The sequence below is a fragment of the Schistocerca piceifrons genome, chromosome 1 (assembly GCF_021461385.2).
Source record: "Schistocerca piceifrons isolate TAMUIC-IGC-003096 chromosome 1, iqSchPice1.1, whole genome shotgun sequence".
NCBI lineage: Eukaryota > Metazoa > Arthropoda > Insecta > Orthoptera > Acrididae > Schistocerca > Schistocerca piceifrons.
Window position 1 is genome coordinate 920,920,993 of NC_060138.1, and position 18,792 is coordinate 920,939,784.

Sequence of the window (18,792 nt, forward strand, 5' to 3'; positions counted from 1 at the left end):
TACGACTTATCTTAGAGGAAAGATTAAGGAAAGGCAAACCTACGTTTCTAGCATTTGTAGACTTAGAGAAAGCTTTTGACAATGTTGACTGGAATACTCTCTTTCAAATTCTAAAGGTGGCAGGGGTAAAATACAGGGAGCGAAAGGCTATTTACAATTTGTACAGAAACCAGATGGCAGTTATAAGAGTCGAGGGACATGAAAGGGAAGCAGTGGTTCGGAAGGGAGTAAGACAGGGTTGTAGCCTCTCCCCGATGTTGTTCAATCTGTATATTGAGCAAGCAGTAAAGGAAACAAAAGAAAAATTCGGAGAAGGTATTAAAATTCATGGAGAAGAAATAAAAACTTTGAGGTTCGGTGATGACATTGTAATTCTGTCAGAGACTGCAAAGGACTTGGAAGAGCAGTTGAATGGAATGGACAGTGTCTTGAAAGGAGGATATAAGATGAACATCAACAAAAGCAAAACAAGGATAATGGAATGTAGTCAAATTAAATCGGGTGATGCTGAGGGAATTAGATTAGGAAATGAGGCACTTAAAGTAGTAAAGGAGTTTTGCTATTTGGGGAGCAAAATAACTGATGATGGTCGAAGTAGAGAGGATATAAAATGTAGGCTGGCAATGGCAAGGAAAGCGTTTCTGAAGAAGAGAAATTTGTTAACATCCAGTATTGATTTAAGTGTCAGGAAGTCACTTCTGAAAGTATTCGTATGGAGTGTAGCCATGTATGGAAGTGAAACATGGACGATAAATAGTTTGGACAAGAAGAGAATAGAAGCTTTCGAAATGTGGTGCTACAGAAGAATGCTGAAGATTAGATGGGTAGATCACATAACTAATGAGGAAATATTGAATAGGATTGGGGAGAAGAGAAGTTTGTGGCACAACTTGACCAGAAGAAGGGATCGGTTGGTAGAACATGTTCTGAGGCATCAAGGGATCACCAATTTAGTCTTGGAGGGCAGCGTGGAGGGTAAAAATCGTAGAGGGAGACCAAGAGATGAATACACTAAGCAGATTCAGAAGGATGTAGGTTGCAGTAGGTACTGGGAGATGAAAAAGCTTGCACAGGATAGAGTAGCATGGAGAGCTGCATCAAACCAGTCTCAGGACTGAAGACCACAACAACAACATATGGAGATAGTAAATGTTCTCGAAAGAACAGATATCAGTGATGACCGTGCAGCTTCTCTAGAATCAATGATAATTAATTGAAACCCTCAGCTGCCGACAGGCGTTGTTTATATACTCCGATGGGGACAGCTGAAAATGTGTGTCCCGACCGGGACTCGAACCCGGGATCTTCTGCTTACACGGCAGACGCTCTATCCATCTGAGCCACCGAGGACACACACGAATAGCGCGACTGCAGGGACCCAGCCATTGAACTTCGCCTGTGCGAATGCGCACAGGTTGCCCGAACTCTTACGAGAATCGTCACCTTAGTGTTCGCGAGTAACGAGTGGATGGGCAAATATCTATTAGGTGCATTACGTATATAGATTGTGGACAGTTGGGAATGTGGGTCTCAAGGGAAGCGTGCAAGGGATAAGTCCCTGCAGTCTCGCTATTTGTCTGTGTTCTCAATGGCTCAGATGGATAGAGGGTCTGCCATGTAAGCAAGAGATCCCGGGTTGGAGTCCCAGCCGGTGCACACAGTTGCAGCTGTCCCCATCGAGGTATATCAACAACACCTGTCGGCAGCTGAGGGTTTCAGTTATTTATTATTTACTTCTTACACCTTGCTCATAGCTGGAACGGGAACCGAGCACCGAGACCCTCCCCCATCCCTGCCTCAAACCGCGGTTCTCCGCGCGACGTTTTCATACATACTTTTTACAAAGCACCTGCGCTGTAACGTAAGGACTTTGAATATGGTGACACTTTGCATGTATCTCCATCACGTTATTTGACTGTAAGACAGCGTTGCGTGAAAGAATGCACTCCCTGATGGTATAAACACTTCTCCTGTGCTTGTAGCCATGTCCTCGCAGCGTTAATTACACTGTTATCATTTTTTAAATGTGTCTCACGTAGAAAATCCTTATGTGACCCAAACACATGGAATTACGAAGACGACAGGTCTGAGTAACACGGTGGGTGAGGCAACGATGTACGTCCCGAATTACCAATGTGTTCCTAGGTTCTGGGACGTTTGTGTGAACGTTCGTGTCGTGCTAGAGCAAAATTTCATTTGGGTTCTTGTCAGACCGAACACACCGATTCTTAAGTTAGTTCACAGAATTCAGATTTGCTTCTGAATTAATAGTTGAACATTTTAGCAATACATCCATCATCACTATCCCGGGAGATTGTTATCGTGATTTTGCCAGCAGAGGGAACTGCGTTGAATCTCTTCTCTTTTGGTAATTGCGTGTCGTGCCGCCCCAGTAACGAGCTCCCTGTTTCCAGTTTAAAGTGCTGCATGTAGGATTTGTCATCTGTAATTGTCTGCAATAGAAAGGCACCTCCATTGACCTCGAACTGCACCAACAGCTCAGGTGAAATGGCTTTTCTTTGAGTCTTGTGGCCTGTTGTGAGCATTCATGGTATCCATCTCGAGCACGCTTTTGATATTCAAAAGTCTCAGTCATCGCACACGCAATCTCAAAGTGGGCAGTCTGCCCTCTAGTTATGACATCCGCGCGATTCGCAACGTCGGGAGCAGTGGCTGAGACAGGACATTCAGAACGTGATCGATCATGGAGCTCACATTGTTCGCTTCATCGCGCATGATCTATCTTTATACATCGCCAAACAATAGTCTTATCAGTTGCATCACTACCATACAGAGAAACACTATCGTTTCTAGATGTTTAAGACAATTTCATTTTCCGCAACCAAGAATTCCCTCACAGCACATTGCTTCTAAAGAGTGTCTTGCGTATACTCCACTTTGATGGTTCACTACGACTCTGCCAACAGTCGGAATTGTTCAAAATTTTGCGCATATGCAGAAGAAACATCAAATTTGAAGCACTTAAAAGAACGTTCGCATTTCATGAATTAACGGATGTAACAATAATTTGGAACAAATTTATTGTACGACCCTCGCATGCTACAGGGACATCATAGCAAAAACAAAGGGAAAAGAAAGTACCAGCGTACTGAACGTAATGCTTTCTGACGCATACTACCCATTTCAGTGTTACTGTCTGTCGGCTTCTAAATAACACAACCCGTGGCACGTGCATATGAAGAATTGGATCAGTTCTTTACCATTCTCCAAACACACTGCCAGGAGACTTTGTTTGAGTGGGTATTTGATAGTTCGATAGGTCGATTGATCATTGCTAACGGAGACATTTCGGACATTTGAAGCAAGAAACAGTTTCGTGTGTTATTACGGTACGTTCTTTTGCTGTGTTTTTCATATATAATTAGAAGAATCTTATAGTACAAGAAGACGATTAAATATTTTGCCTAACAGCAAATAGACCCCTCTTGAATAACGATACTTTACTTGCTTCCTACTTTTGACATAATTTTATTATTCACACCATGAACATATTCAATAGTTCTCTTGGACTAAACATCATTTTTGTATGAAGGCAATAGAAAGTAATCTTTTTCATACAGTCCGGTGTATTTGTTGACACGTATGTGTAAATCACATGTTATAATGCTGGTGCTCTTACTTCAAGTCTGCTTAACAAAACAAGTAGTACGTACATGCTACTGAACATAAAATCAATACAATCGCTTTAGTAATTATCGGATTGCTATATGTGATGAATAATGGTAAAGAGAAGTATAGTAGAGTGAAATTGTTTCCTGGGAGACAGTGAGGTCAAGTGTGAGGGATTGAGGGATCTCTTAAGTACACAGATTAGTGTAGGTGACTGTGATGAGTCTGAGTACATCACGGCTGCCTTATTTAGGTTTCAGGTTGGTGTGTCTGTGTGTTTGAGAGAGAGAGAGAGAGAGAGAGAGAGAGAGAGCACAGTTTAAAAATCCGTGTCGAAACAGGAACAATTCCTCTTGAACACTATAATTGATGCTGCAGATCGTAGTGCCTCCGTAAGATGAACGGACCACTTACTGTGAGATTACACCCCACGTGGAGCTCAGCGACCAGTTTTGAAATTAAGTCTAGCACGTTGGCTCAGAGTCTAGTGAGCACAAACCTTACTCTCCTCCTTTTGCTGGCCATATCCCGGGATTAAGAATTTCTTCCACTAACACGACCGAACCTGCAACCTCTCGATCTAGCTTCATCCCAGAAGTGTGCGTTATCGCTCTCGGCTTAGGAGACAGGTACACAGCTATTGGCTTCTCTTTACAACGACAATGTGATCGATGCGACTTAAAGGTTACTAAAAAACGTTACCTGTAAACAAACCCATTAGCGAAACTCAAATGAGTTCGTTTTGTAATGCTAAATGATAATAAAAAATGGGCCAATATTCACCTTAGTTGTTGAAATCTTGAATGAACTCCATACTCGTTATTATATGTTTTTGAGTTTTGGGAATGAGAGCTAATGGTTTTCTGCAGGAACTTCGTCTCTGAACTTAGCAAGATAAGTGGTAGTTTAAAATGATCCAGCTGTACATGTGGAGGGAACTAGGCACAGGAGGATGGGATTTGCTGTTCAAGGGTGAGTATCTACTATAATAGACAATGACCCATAGGTGGGTTAATAAGAAATGGGAGTGATTATGAGAGCACGGGGGGCATGACGTGTAGGTGGAATGTGCAACAGCTGGATGGGTTGATTAATTGTTGGATGGCATGCCTACGCCCAAAAGAGCAGGGTTGTCAGGGACAGGTTTACGCAGAGAACTTTTCTCAGGAACCAATCTTGCTAGAGCGGTACCGACAATGGATTATCATTACTGCCATCTGCTGAGGACTCTCAGGAACTTCACGGGTACCAGTTCAGTGGACGTCTTAGCACGAGGAACATATTTTCGTTTTTGTGCAGGCTCGGTTAGTTTTGTTACCCAGATATCGAAGCTCTTCGGAGTACATCTTCTAGAATTGAGTATAGATAAATATATTTTTGTATACAGCAGGTTATTCTGCTTTGCAACGTACATTTATATAATTTGAAAGCTTGTATGTTACTACTGTAGTTTGAAAATTGATTGGCACCTTTACGCACTATTTTGGATTGCCATTCTAACTGATACCCCACTCAAGCACACTATAGCAGTTGGGAACGCAATCTAAAAAGTGAAAACACAGATGAATGAAATGCAGACTGCTAATATGTTCTAGGAACCCAATGAAGGAATCAATTATATGAGAGTAAAGACTGAAAAAGGGCACAAAATTGCTAAACGCAGAACAAGGAAGAATGTGGATAGGCCGACTTCTGATTCCTTTATCAGCGTTGTGCCCTAGGTAGGTTTTCGCATGGTTACTCTCAGTGCTCTCCTGTCTTTTGCCATACTCTTTAGGACCACGTATTCCGCTTCCATTGAAGTCGTGTATCATCTTGTATCGCCTCCTTCCTCCCAATCTCACATTACAAACTAGTTCTACCACAGCGTCTGTTAGCAACGACAGCCGTCTCAGAGTGGTTCAGATGGCTCTAAGCACTATGAGACTTAACATCTGAGGTCATCAGTCCCCTAGACCTAGAACTACTCAAACCAAACTAACCTAATAACATGACACACATGCATGCCCGAGGCAGGATTCGAACCTGCAACCGTAGCAGCTGCGTGGTTCCGGACTAAAGTACTGCCGTCTCAACGAATGTCCGATCCAGTAGTTCTCCTTCTTTTCTCTTATATCCTGCAGGAGCCTAATGAAGACTATGGACATAGTTTTTGTATTTACTACTTGAAATGTTACAACCAGTCAAAAGGAAATCAAGAATCAGTCTCTTAGACGTAAAAAGTGGGCTCATGACAATTGTGCCACAGGAAAAACATTATTTATTGAGTGCATAAGCTGCAACTCTGGCAATGATGCTAAATAGGCCATTTATTAAATGTGTAGACCGTATTACCCACAGGTAGAGGTGTGCCTAAATTCCTGAACAGGCACTAAAGCTTTTTTATTTTACCATGTTAAATAGTGTAAGTCAGCTTGTAACTTTGTTTACTGCCAATGAAACGTAGTTTGAAAATCTTACTACCCTGTTTTATTTACTCACTAGCTGACCCGGCGAACTTCGTACCGCCTAACAGTCAATGAATGTCGTGTTACCTTTTAGCTGAACTAATTTAGGCTTTGATGAACGTAATACAATGATACAAAATAATATTAATATAGATAAAAATATAAAAGTATTTTATTTTGATGAATGATGATGAATACATACAGAATGAGAATAAAAATTAAAAAAATAATAATAATTAAGTATTTCAAATACATGTCAGAAAAAAATCATTGAAAACTATGTTGTGCGGGTTGGGATACACTCTGATTAATTCATTAATCGGATTTTCATTCAAGCACCTTGTGGTAAACGACATTCTTTGTTTTTTGGTCAGGCGCAAGAACAAATAATGCGGATGGTTTGCCGACACGTGAGCATGCCACGTACAATTGACCATGAGAAAAACACGCATTTTCTAGATTGAGACCACAAATAGTCAAGGATTGGCCCTGTGATTTGTTGATCGTCATGGCGAAGGCAAGACGAATCGGGAATTGAATTCGTTTAAACTCAAAGGGCATATCTGTTGGGATCATCGGAATCCTTGGAATAAGAACTTCCTCATCTTTAAATTTTCCTTTAAGTATCGACGCGTGAATCACATTGCTCATCAGTTTTCTTATCACCAAACGCGTTCCATTGCACAGTTTTGGTTGGTTTAAATTTCTAAGCATGATGACTACCGAGCCAACCGTCAGTTGTAAATTGTGCGGTGGTAAACCAGGCACATCCAAGGAGTTCAAAAATTCAGTTGGATAATTAGTGGCTTCTTCTTCGTTTGTTACACAGTCGATAGATTTGAATGAATACAGAGTACCTACGATTTGATTTTGAATTATAAAATTGAGGTCATCTACATCTTTATTTTTAGCCGCCAAAATTGCTCGCTCACTTAACCATTTAGTATTTTTGTGGTTAGCAATGATATCCGGAAATACTTTGTTGATAAGCTCGTCTTTTGATGAGACGAAATTGCAAAAATTTGGAGGAAATGAAATCAAACCGCTCGATTCGTCAACAGGAACACGGCCATTACCGATAGTCAGCAATTGCTTCGAGAAATCATCAGCAGATAGATCGTTCAACAATGCAACTCTCATATTTACAGACAGTTGAAGTTTGTTTACATATCGCCACAGATTTGATGCTTTGAGGCAAGCGTTTATTTCGTCGGCAGCAGTAGATCTTGGAATTACTGGTAGTGTTTGTCGGAAATCGCCAGATAATAAAATCATTGAACCACCAAAACATCTCGAGTCATTGCGCGGATCTTTTAATGTTCGGTCTAGTGCTTCCGATGCGCGTTTGTGCGCCATTGTGCATTCGTCCCATATGATGATTTTTGATGCTACTGAAACTTTGGCCATTGCGGAGTGTTTCGAAATGTTACATGTCGGTTGTTCAGTAGTTTGAAGGTTTAATGGCAATTTTAACGCTGAGTGAGCCGTACGGCATCCGTCTAACAATGTGGCCGCTATTCCAGAAGAAGCAATTGCTACCACAATTTCGGATCTCGCACGTACAGTGACCAAAATCAATGACATGAGGAATGTCTTCCCAGTTCCACCGGGGGCATCCAAAAAAAATAAGCCACCATTTCCATCATCAATTGCATTAATCAGTGCATCATAGACTTCCTTCTGCTTAGGATTCAACAGTGGTACATTCGTTTGAACTGATTGGATTAGTTCATGTGGATCATATTCACGTTCACGTTCCAATTCTCTATTAAATGCGTCATTCATTCCGCGATCTGGCGCTGGCATTCCTAACCTAACTAACAAACTGCCGCACATGAGGTAACACATATCTTCGATCAAGAGCAAAGCCTGGTTATGCATCTCCTCATTCGCCTCAAGATCGGGATTTCTTGAGCTGACACGAATTCGATATAAAATGTCTTCTGACATGTTATCTTTGTATTTGTTCTACAGGTCACGTGGGTTCGATGGGAAGCATGTCTAAATGATGATAGAAAATAATGTGCGTATCTGACTTGGAGATGCAGAAATAATTGCTTCAGCGATTGTCGTGTCCCAATGAGTATCGTTTTCAAGCATATTCAGCTCTTGACATGCTGCACGAAATGTGGGGCACACAATACCATTAACAGTTCGTAGTGATTCAAATGATGTTGGCCCTCGAAGATGTACCAGCAACAACCGCAAATAGAAACATTCATCATTCTTCGGATGAACTGTGTAAATACTCGTACGACCAAGAGCATCGGCAGAACGCATATCTGGATGACCAGGAACTGCATCGCCTTGCTTCCGACGTTGAAATTTCTTCGATGTAGCGTTCCAAGTGTAATAACGTGGCATTTCCGAGTAAAGCAACGTTCGTGCGAACGGATCGTTTTGACAAATCGCAAAGAAACTTGTCAGTGTTGTCGCTGGAGGTGATTCGGCACGTTGAGCAGCATTCGACGCTGTGAAATATACTCTCTGACCGTTCTCTAGATGCACCCCCAAATGTACAACAGTGGGATAACGTTCGTGAATAGGGAATGAGAATATACGCCAAATTGCTTCATTGCAGTTCACATATCTACCAACTTGATAGCGCGTGATTTCATCGTTGATATTGGGTGTTTGGATACCAAAAACCGCCATGTCGCTCCCTTTCGTGACATATTTGCAAATGTATTTAATAGATTTGACCGAATTGCAATACTCAACATTACAATGTGCCTTGAATGTTTTGGAAAGAAGTGGCGAATATGGAACAATCCAACTGTTGTCAACTATGAAATCGTTTCCTTTCACTTTAGTTGTGATAGTTCTACCATTATCATCGGGCGATCGACGCCGATACAATGGATAACCATCGTTGCCTGTAATGGTCTCTGCCGTGAATTTTCGCGGATACCGTTTGGAACACTTGCCGTCAACCATGCACGGTGATTGGCGGTTGATAGTGCCACATGGACCATGAATCATATTCGTGATTACAACATCATGTAGGTCTGGATCGGTTTCAGGAGCAGGAATCGCCGCACATATGATGTCATCTATTTGATTTGGCCGAATTCTGTCTACTAACCAAATTAGAATGTGAGCATGTGGTAGGCCTCGTTTTTGCCATTCGACTGAATACATCCAGCATAGAGTAATCCCAAAGACGTGTTGCTTAACAATGTAATTTATTAGTGACCGAATTTTTTGCTTGAAAACCCATGCGGTGATGTCGTGTCGATCACTTGATATTTGTCCGGGAAGCAGCAATTGAATAATTTCCATCCATTTCGGATTACATGTAAATGTAATGAATAGATCTGGCCGACCATAATGACGAACATATGTCATTGCATATTGCGCATATTCATGCATATGACGCGGGCTACCTGTGTATGTCGCTGGTAAAATAGTCAATCGACCAACATTTTCTGAATCTCCTTCTGTGCTTATTGCATCGCGTAAATGAATATACTCTTCCGAACGCAATTTAGCTTGATTCAACCGGATGAAAGTCAGGCGCTCCGTTTCGACTTTAACGTACATGTCAACGCAGTATTGTTGAAGCAGTCGACGAAATCGCAACAAATAATTGTCAGAATTTTCACGAATCATCAAACGATATGCGTAATAATTCATCGAACTTACCTTCTTGGTAGTTTCCTCACCTGAAACAAATACAGTGAAAATTGTATTTTAGAACCCCTAATAGGTTAACGACTCTTACAGCTACTCTCTACTAAATTAGGAGTGACAACTTTTTTTGTGTACCAAAAGCAAACAGAATAAAATGTATATCAAGTTAAAATGAAAACAATGATATTGATCTTACCATTCAATGGATTAATCATTTTGATATTAAAGTGATATCCATCGTCTCCTTGCCAAAACATCACCGGGTATTGTAACGCGTCATATGAACGGTGTGTTTCATATATTCTTTGTAGTTGCCCAGTATTGCGTCGTGTAAGCACAATATCACGTGTTTCCAAGTTTTCACCAACAATCAGGATTGCCACTTCATCGATTGTTGGAGCATTAAATGTGCGTTCATGTGTTCCAGCTGGTCTTTTGTCTGCTCTGATTACAACTTTATAGTCATCACTTGGCATGCGCTCTAAAGCAGTCTTGAACAGCCTGACCAATGCATGATGTTCATGAAGCATTTGCTGTAAATCTTGGAGAATTGCTCTTTTCGTAGCTGTGTTGATCCCTTGACGCCAGTCAAGTTGTTCTTCCATATTGCCCATGAAGTATATTTGCAAGAATTTGTGCTGTGCACCTTCAATAGGTTGCAATGATCCAATGCGATGGCAAATCTGGCCTTGAATCTGTAAATTCAAAGCCATAGTTATAGTTAGATTTACAAACACTTTTTTTTTCAAATAATAACATACCATTTTTATTTTAGAGACAAATACAGAAATCTAACAAACTACATTCCAAATTTTTTTTCAATCATAGAAAATAAAGTTTTTAACGTAAATTACCTTAAATGTCGGATTATATCCGTGTTCTTCGATAATTTCCGCCCCAAATGAAGTCATTTGGAAACAGACATTGTATTTTTGAGTGTTCGCTAGAAAATGTCGCGATTCTAGTGTTTCGCCATAAAGCAGGGAACGCAATGGCTCTGGTGGCGGGACCACTAATGGCAATGTCACTTTACCACTAAGGCAGCACAAACCAGGCGTTTCACCAGCAAACTTCAATGCGCCACAATGCTGGCAAACAACGTCCATTGGACCAATTCAAACTAAACGATGCAAGCTGTAGTCGATGGTGCAATCATATCGAAACGCTGCTCGATTCAAATCAGTACTTGAACCATTTCTTCTTGCACTTCGAAGATTATTCCTCTGTTCATCTGTACGATAAGCTCGACGATTTCTCGTTTCTAATCTAGCCGTTTCACGGGCTACCTCTGTTTGCTCTTGTGTTTGAGAAGCACGAATTAAGGCCCTTCTTTGCTCCATCCTAACGCGGCGTTCTTCTCGGGCAATTTCTCGTTCTTCGTCAGATAATTGACTCGCGATATTCCGTTGCCTAATTGCATTACGGCTCCGCTGGGAAAGATTAGATCTTCTAGGACGCGGCATTTTTATTAATAGTAATACTGAATATGCACTCGCACAAAACCACATAAAACAATCGAGACATAGACAATAGCTTATCAAGAAAAATCATAGACAACCTATGAAAAGACATTTACACTTTTGTTAACCTGTAGAATAAATCTTTAATTAATTTAATAAATAATTTACACAAATTAATGTCTAAAACAAACAAATATAGCAGTACCTACCTGAACTTTCGAGACATTTTACACAAAATAAATTTCTGAACGCACACATAAATAGTTGTTACAGTATTTGACAGGATTGGACAACAAACGTTTGACATGTAATAAACAAATGAGCGTTTATTGAAATGATTAAGTATTCATTACACATTTATGAACGCACGCGTAATATTTTTCAATCTTTTTTTTTAAAAAAAATACACATAATAGTTTATTCATCCATTTTAAATAGTTTATGAACGCATGCATAAATGTCAATCATTACTTACAGATTTTGACAAAAAAATTTGACAGCTCCGAAACTAAAGTACTTTTAGGGAAAATAACACATTTTTCAAGTATTCGTCAATTTTTCATTATTTTTAAGATGTATTCTGCTATTCGGGGCGGAGACAAATCCAACAAATCAAAAACCATGAAAATTTTTATTCGTCAATTTTTCATTATTTTTAAGATGTATTCTGCTATTCGGGGCGGAGACAAATCGAACAAATCAAAAACCATGAAAATTGGTCCAGCAGATCTCGAGTAATAAGTGTTGTAACAAACCCGACTTTGTTTTATATATATAGATTATTATTTGGTACACATGCGTCAATATGCCACGTTCTGTGCGGTAACTTGGCCCACAGCAGGGGACGTTTACGCAGGCGACTTGGGGCTACATAAATTAATTTTGGGCTCTTAAATGTAATATTGAATTATACTACTACTACTCCTTGGCGCCACAGCCCTTGTAGGGCTTTGGCCTCCCGGACAACCTCTGCCCACCCTTCTCTGCTGGCTGCCTTGGCTCTTCATCTTCTCACACCCGTCCTTCTCAAGTCCTCTTCCACGTTGTCTAGCCATCTGGTCCTTGGTCTGCCCCTTATACGACGTCCACCGGGTTTTCCTTCGAAGACATTCTTGACTATGCTGTTCTCCACCATTCTTTCTACATATCCCAACCAACGTAGTCTATTACTCTTTATTGCAGTCACGATATCTGGTTTGTTCTACAACTCTCTGATCTCCTTATTATTTCTGTTTCTCGAAAAATTCCTGTCATTCACTTGCCCGAGATTTTCCTAGGTGTCTTCCTTTCCCATCTCAGCAACAACTCTTCATCGTTTTGAATCATAGACCACGTCTCTGAACCATACATCTCCACAGGTCTAACTACTGTACGATACACCGTCAGATTCAGGTTTCTACTAAGGCTCCTTTATTTAAACACTTTAACCAGTGCAAACTAACTCCTGTTACCAGCAGCAATCCTTGCACGTATTTCGTCTCTGATATCATTATTCTCAGTTACCAGTGACCCAAGATATTTAAAGCTCTCACAGAGTTCATATTCTTTTCCATTCAAAGTCCTGCTTCTTTCTCCTTCACTATATCTTTTCCTAGATTTTAACATATACTTGGTCTTTGATTGATTAACGGTCAGCCCCAACTCAGTACTATATCTTTCTACTTTTTCAAGCTTTTCTTCCAGGTCCTGTTTCCTCCTGGATAACAAATCAATATCATCCGCATATGGAAGCTCCTGAGTCACTCTATTAAAAAGTGTTCCTCCAGGGTTGTTGCTTTGCATCTTTCGCATTACATTCTCCAATGCGACATTAAACAGAATAGTGGAGAGCACATCACCCTGCCACAGTCCTTCGTTAACTTCAAATGCCTTTCATGAGGTGTCCTCGATCTTTACTTTGCATACTGTTCTTCTCAATGTCTTTTGAACCAATCTTATCAGTTTCTTAGGGATTCCCGCCTCTTGCATTGCCTTCCAAAGTTGATCCCTTTTGATACTATCATAAGCTTGTTTGAAGTCATATGAACAACTGGTGTACATCGGTGTTGTACTCATAACATTTTTCAAGGATCTGTCTGATAGCGAAAATCTGGTCTATAGTGGACCTGTTAGTTCTGAAACCACACTGGTGGTCTCCTAGATACTCTTCTGCGTTTGTTCTTAACCGCCCAGCCATAATTATTCCTAATACTTTGTATACTATACAGAGTAGTGCAATTCCTCTATATTTCCCGAGTCAGCTTTGTCATGTTTCTTATGTATAGGGCACAGTATTGCTGTATTCCCCTGTTCCGGCATATTTTCTTTCCACAATATTTCCACTATAATCTCAACCAAAATCCATACTAGTTTTTCTTCACCATATTTTATTATATTTGCTGTAATATTGTCCTCTCCCGGAGCTTTATTGTTTTTAAGGTTCTTTATACTAACTTTAACTTCTGCCAGTGTGGACTCTACTACTGATCTCTGGTGCTCTTTATCTCTGTTTACTTCCTGCTCTACCTCTTCTGCCACACCGGCATCTACCTCACCTTCATTTTCCGATTCTGCATTCAGTAGTTCTCTAAAATACTCCACTCATCTTGAAACGTCCCCTTTGAACAGTTATACACGACTGTTCTTAAACTGACACACAATATTTTTAGCGCAACGCAATCTGACTTTCAAAAATCCCTACAAAAGAATGGCCCTGACTAACATTAACCTATACCTTTCACAAATCACTTACCTCACCAAAAATCTTCGTTACTCGAACTACTGCAATACAGCGAGCGCCACTACTGCCATCTAAATAAAAGATTCTAACTACTGAAGGCACTAACTACTGATAGGCATAGTTAGCAAATGAAAGATTTTGATAGAGAACAAATGATGTATTTACCTTAATAGTCATAATATACATAGCAGTTCATGACATCCAGTCTTACAAATTTCAAGACTCCGCCATCTCTCTCCTCACATCCACCACTGCTGGCGGCTCACCTCCAACTGCGCAACGCTACGCTCTGTTCACATCCAGCTGCCCAACACTACAATGGCAGACAACAATGCAAACTAATCACAGACTGCACACAGCACAGCCAGTGATTTTCATACAGAGCGCTATGTAACGTTGCCAATAAGAAAACATAAACAGCCTACTTACAATCTGTCTAAAATCTGCTCTTTTCCTCCAATCAGATTTTCCTCCTTATCGTTACAGAAAAATGCTCTGGGTTGGAGTCATTTCCCTATATCTTTAACATTCATATAGAATTTCCTTATTTCTTGAGCAGTTTCTATTCTGTCTCATCAATCCACTGTTTTTCAAATTGAGTTATAAGTATATAAAATAAGTTATATTTTAATAACCATGTTACACGACTATACAATTTTGAACACAATAAATCCAACCAAAAAAATTAAAATAAATCCGCGTAGACGTAATCTGTCTGCACTACATATACAGAACAACTGTGATCGTAAACTCTACAAGTGCTGGGAGTGGAACGTGAGTATTGCTAAGTTTGGATAAAGTAGTGCTAAGGATAGATAGAGACGATCAGTTCTTGCTTACTGAAGATGATGTTTAATCTTACATTCGTGGTAGCCGTTCGGATGGGGTAGGTGTCGTAAAAATAGAACGGGACTATTAGTCGTCTCAGGCTCTGATTGAAGCATGGTCGCGAAGTCATTGGCTTTTCATAATCTTAGTGTAAACCGTTACTACATGTCACATCCAGCTCGGAGTTTTGAAATGTCACAATCCATTGCCGTAGCAGACATCTCGCTGAAGAATTCAAACTACAATGATTACTTTCATGATTTGATAGCACTTCCTTAAGAGTACCTTATCGGAGACGGGAAGCTTTAAACCGAAAACACTCTTACTGTAGTGTGGTTGTGGCGTTAGTTCAGAAAAATATGGAAGTCTCCTCCACAGCAATCAGTAAAGTAGAACGAAACTCCTGACAGCGTCCTCGTTGTGAAGGGGCCATCATCCAGAGGTGTAGCATTTTTTTTTTATTGCATTTCTGCCGCCGAGAGGCGGACATCGTGACGTAACTGGATATTGTGCGTCCATAAACGGAGGCGACTCAGAAATGTGTGACCTACTTCAGCAAGTAGGAAATAACAGGTTGTAGTTTGCGAATGTCTTCTATGCACGGCCGCTGAGCTCTGCATTTCATTTGTGCTTGAGCATAACGTCAAACCATTGCTACTCTCCCTTACAATTCCCTACGCAATATAAATAGAGTTTCCAGTGAATGCAGATATACTCAATTGTTTGAAATGAAACATACATCCAGTGTAAGTATCATACTGTATTATAAAGCAGCCTTCCAGTTCAGTTAAAGTTACAGTTGGTAACAACATCACAAAGGAATAATTCGGATATGTAAAGGTATCTCTGTAGTATATTGCACCTGGAAAGAGGGAGGAGGGAAAATTTCTCTTAAAGATGTCTTCTCAAGGACCTACAATAGATACATTTCGAATACCACGTAGTTGTAAAAGATAATAACAACAGAAAATTAATGTCGCTGTCTTAAAATAAATCAAGAAAAGGAAGAGAAAGTAATGCGAAGAATGACAGGGAGAAAGTACATAGTGATTCACAACGCGCTTCTGCCCCTCATTCATTTTTATCGATCCTACAATGTTTCAGCTTTCCAGGAATTGGCGTTCATGTTTTCTGTGCCTACTGTTGTAGGGTAATGGACGGCGTCGTTATTCCTTGATTATCTCTTGTGAATGAAGATATTAAATAGATTACTGTATTTGTATTTTCATCTTTCTGTTTCCTATTTCGATTCCCCAATCATCAACAAGTATTTTGACAAAATGTTTAAGGGATTAAGTTTTTCTGTGCGTATGTGGAGAGAATCTGTGACAGAAATCTGTCATGATAGTAAAAAAAAGGCACTGCTGTTCTATCAATTAAGTTACGCCTATCTGCAAATCTATGATTTTATTTGTATGTAACGCACAAGAAGTTTCCTAGAGGGTTCTCTTTCCTAAAATGCCTGTTCAAATAATTACCTCTTTTTTAGAACTTTGTGAATTACTACTCTCAACGATCGGACGATCAGCAGTAATTTCCGTTTTAATAGAATATGTAATGACAAAAGGGGAAAAGTTTTATTATACACAAAGTAAGTTAAGTAATGTTTGTTCTCAATAAAAAGCCGTAACTGACGTGTTTTGCTCATATTACAGCGACTTATAGGAACAACACTTGAATTACTATAATCGCTACCCCTCTTGGTTTTCTCCATAAGAATTTTTTAACGGAATGGAATGTTTGCTATTGTTATGTCTTGCATTACTCAGAATCTGTAACGATTATTTCACGTTTTGAGAAAATTTTAGACTTCAATTACCTCCATTTGTCAGTCAATAATGCATCCATTATACAGGATATTTAAAAGCTATTCGTTCAGGTTATTATAGGAGGTAAAGAACATAAAAATAAATTTATTTAATCACGGTACGTATGATACCTGACAACAGTTTCTGACGCAAAGAAGATTTACACATAACGTAGTTTAGAACGCTAATAACAGCTGTGGTATTCACAAAACTGCTCGAATGCGCAACCGCTGGGCTGTATGTACAGAGTACACCGTCAGACCATTGAATGTCGTAGCCGTTCGAAGATTCCTGACATGTCCGCAATGGTACCAGTAGCGACGGAAATTCTAACGACGAGGTCTTCTGTTTCCAAAATGGTTTCGTACACAAGCTGTTTCATGCAACCCCAGAGGAAAAAATTCAGACACTTGAGGTCAAGTGACCTGCATGGCCAGGCTAAAGGGCCAGCTTCGCCTTTGTAGCGGAATGGAAGAATGTGTGATCCAGTTAATGAATGCCTGCCTACACATTAACACCGAACCACTGCCGATGAGCACGAGGTCGAGTACCTTCTGGGTTCACATGTGCCCAAATACGCGAACAGCGAATATTTAAACAGCCTTCACGAGAAAATAAGGCTTAGTCGGTGTACAGGACCTCGCTCGGAAACAAAGTCTGTTGTAAAGCCATTATGCGAACTTCAATCATAGGAGAAAATCTTTAGTTACTAGTGCTGCCACGTGCTGAAGCTGCTGGTCAAGTAATACATTCCGTACAAAGCTATTCCTGACGCCAACGATTTGCGCAATACGTACCTGTAGAGGGAATCTCTTCAACATGCAGAGAATCTCGTCTTCCATATCGGGAGTTCGCACTATCACATTCCTATTTGTATCGTGCATACCTGCACTGCAAGACCTGTTTCACATAGCAAGCAATGCAGACGTCCGAATGTCTGATGCTGTGGAACCCGTCGGTTGGGGAAGCACGGTTGATATTTTTCTCACTGCAGCTTGTCCATTTCCGTTCACAGACCCTGATAACAGACGCGTGTCACCCATTTCAACATACATTAACCGCTTCATGTTCATCATTGTCGTCACAAGGCAGTAATGATTGCGACAGAATCGGTGTGTTTACAAGCAGACCTCAGAGCCAAGCATCCGTGCACAGAGCAGTTTTGAATATATGTACACATTCTCAGTCAGCGGCAACGACACAACAGCTTACGTCAGCACCAACAACAAAATGCTCCTTAAGACTACGACTTCAAAGACCATATATCTCTTATCGACTTAAAATTGTTTGATGTTCTCTACCTCCTTTATTATGAGAGAATAGTTTCGGAACACCATGTATAATTATATTAAGTTCTTTGGAAGAACACATCTAATAGTCCCGTTCTTTGTAATACTCTAGATGTCGGTAAGGGAAGAAAGAAATAACGAATGGCTAGTGGGCTTTTTCGATTCAAAATTGAATCACATGTATTTATAGCCGTGATATTAGGCATGAATGAGATTGTACAAAAGAAACTGAGAACAGCATGCGCCATCAGTACTCCGTATCACGTGAAAGATAAAAATTTGTCAGTTGATCTTCCCACTAACTGTCTCAAAGTTCCTCGCGTGCTGTACGTCACACAGAGTTTCGGGAGCAACGCATTCATATGGAACAGTCCGAGCCTATACAGTAATACGTAGCTGCTGACCCAAGCTTCCGCTTGTATAATTCACTGCACGTGGAAGCTCAAACATTGAAATGTAATCAGCTGTGTTCATTTAAACAGCGCGTTTGGCGCTTTAAATGCTCATTATTACGGTGCACGCACAGGAATAGCCTCTAAACTTGGTCATATATAGTGACCTAATTAAACTGGTAGCGTGTGCGAAGCTGTAACTGGTTTAGAGGCGAAGTCTCGTTGCAGCAGTGAAACCAGTAACTTAAGGTAACGTTTCTGCGATCAGAAAGATTGTTGTTGTTGTTGTGGTCTTCAGTCCTGAGACTGGTTTGATGCAGCTCTCCATGCTACTCTGTCCTGTGCAAGCTTTTTCATCCCCCAGTACCTACTCCAACCTACATCCTTCTGAATCTGCTTAGTGTATTGATCTCTAGGTCTCCCTCTACGATTTTTACCCTCCACGCTGCCCTCCAATGCTAAATTTGTGATCCCTTGATGCCTCAAAACATGTCCTACCAACCGATCCCTTCTTCTAGTCAAGTTGTGCCACAAACTTCTCTTCTCCCCAATCCTATTCAATACCTCCTCATTAGTTACGTGATCT

General features: G+C 40.4%; 1 non-coding gene across 1 annotated transcript; it reads right to left on the reverse strand.

Annotated features, from left to right (window-relative positions):
• Nucleotides 1-1,276: 1,276 nt before the first annotated feature.
• On the reverse strand, nt 1,277-1,351 carry Trnat-ugu. The gene has a single exon. It is a non-coding gene; the product is annotated as a tRNA-Thr (tRNA).
• Nucleotides 1,352-18,792: the final 17,441 nt, after the last annotated feature.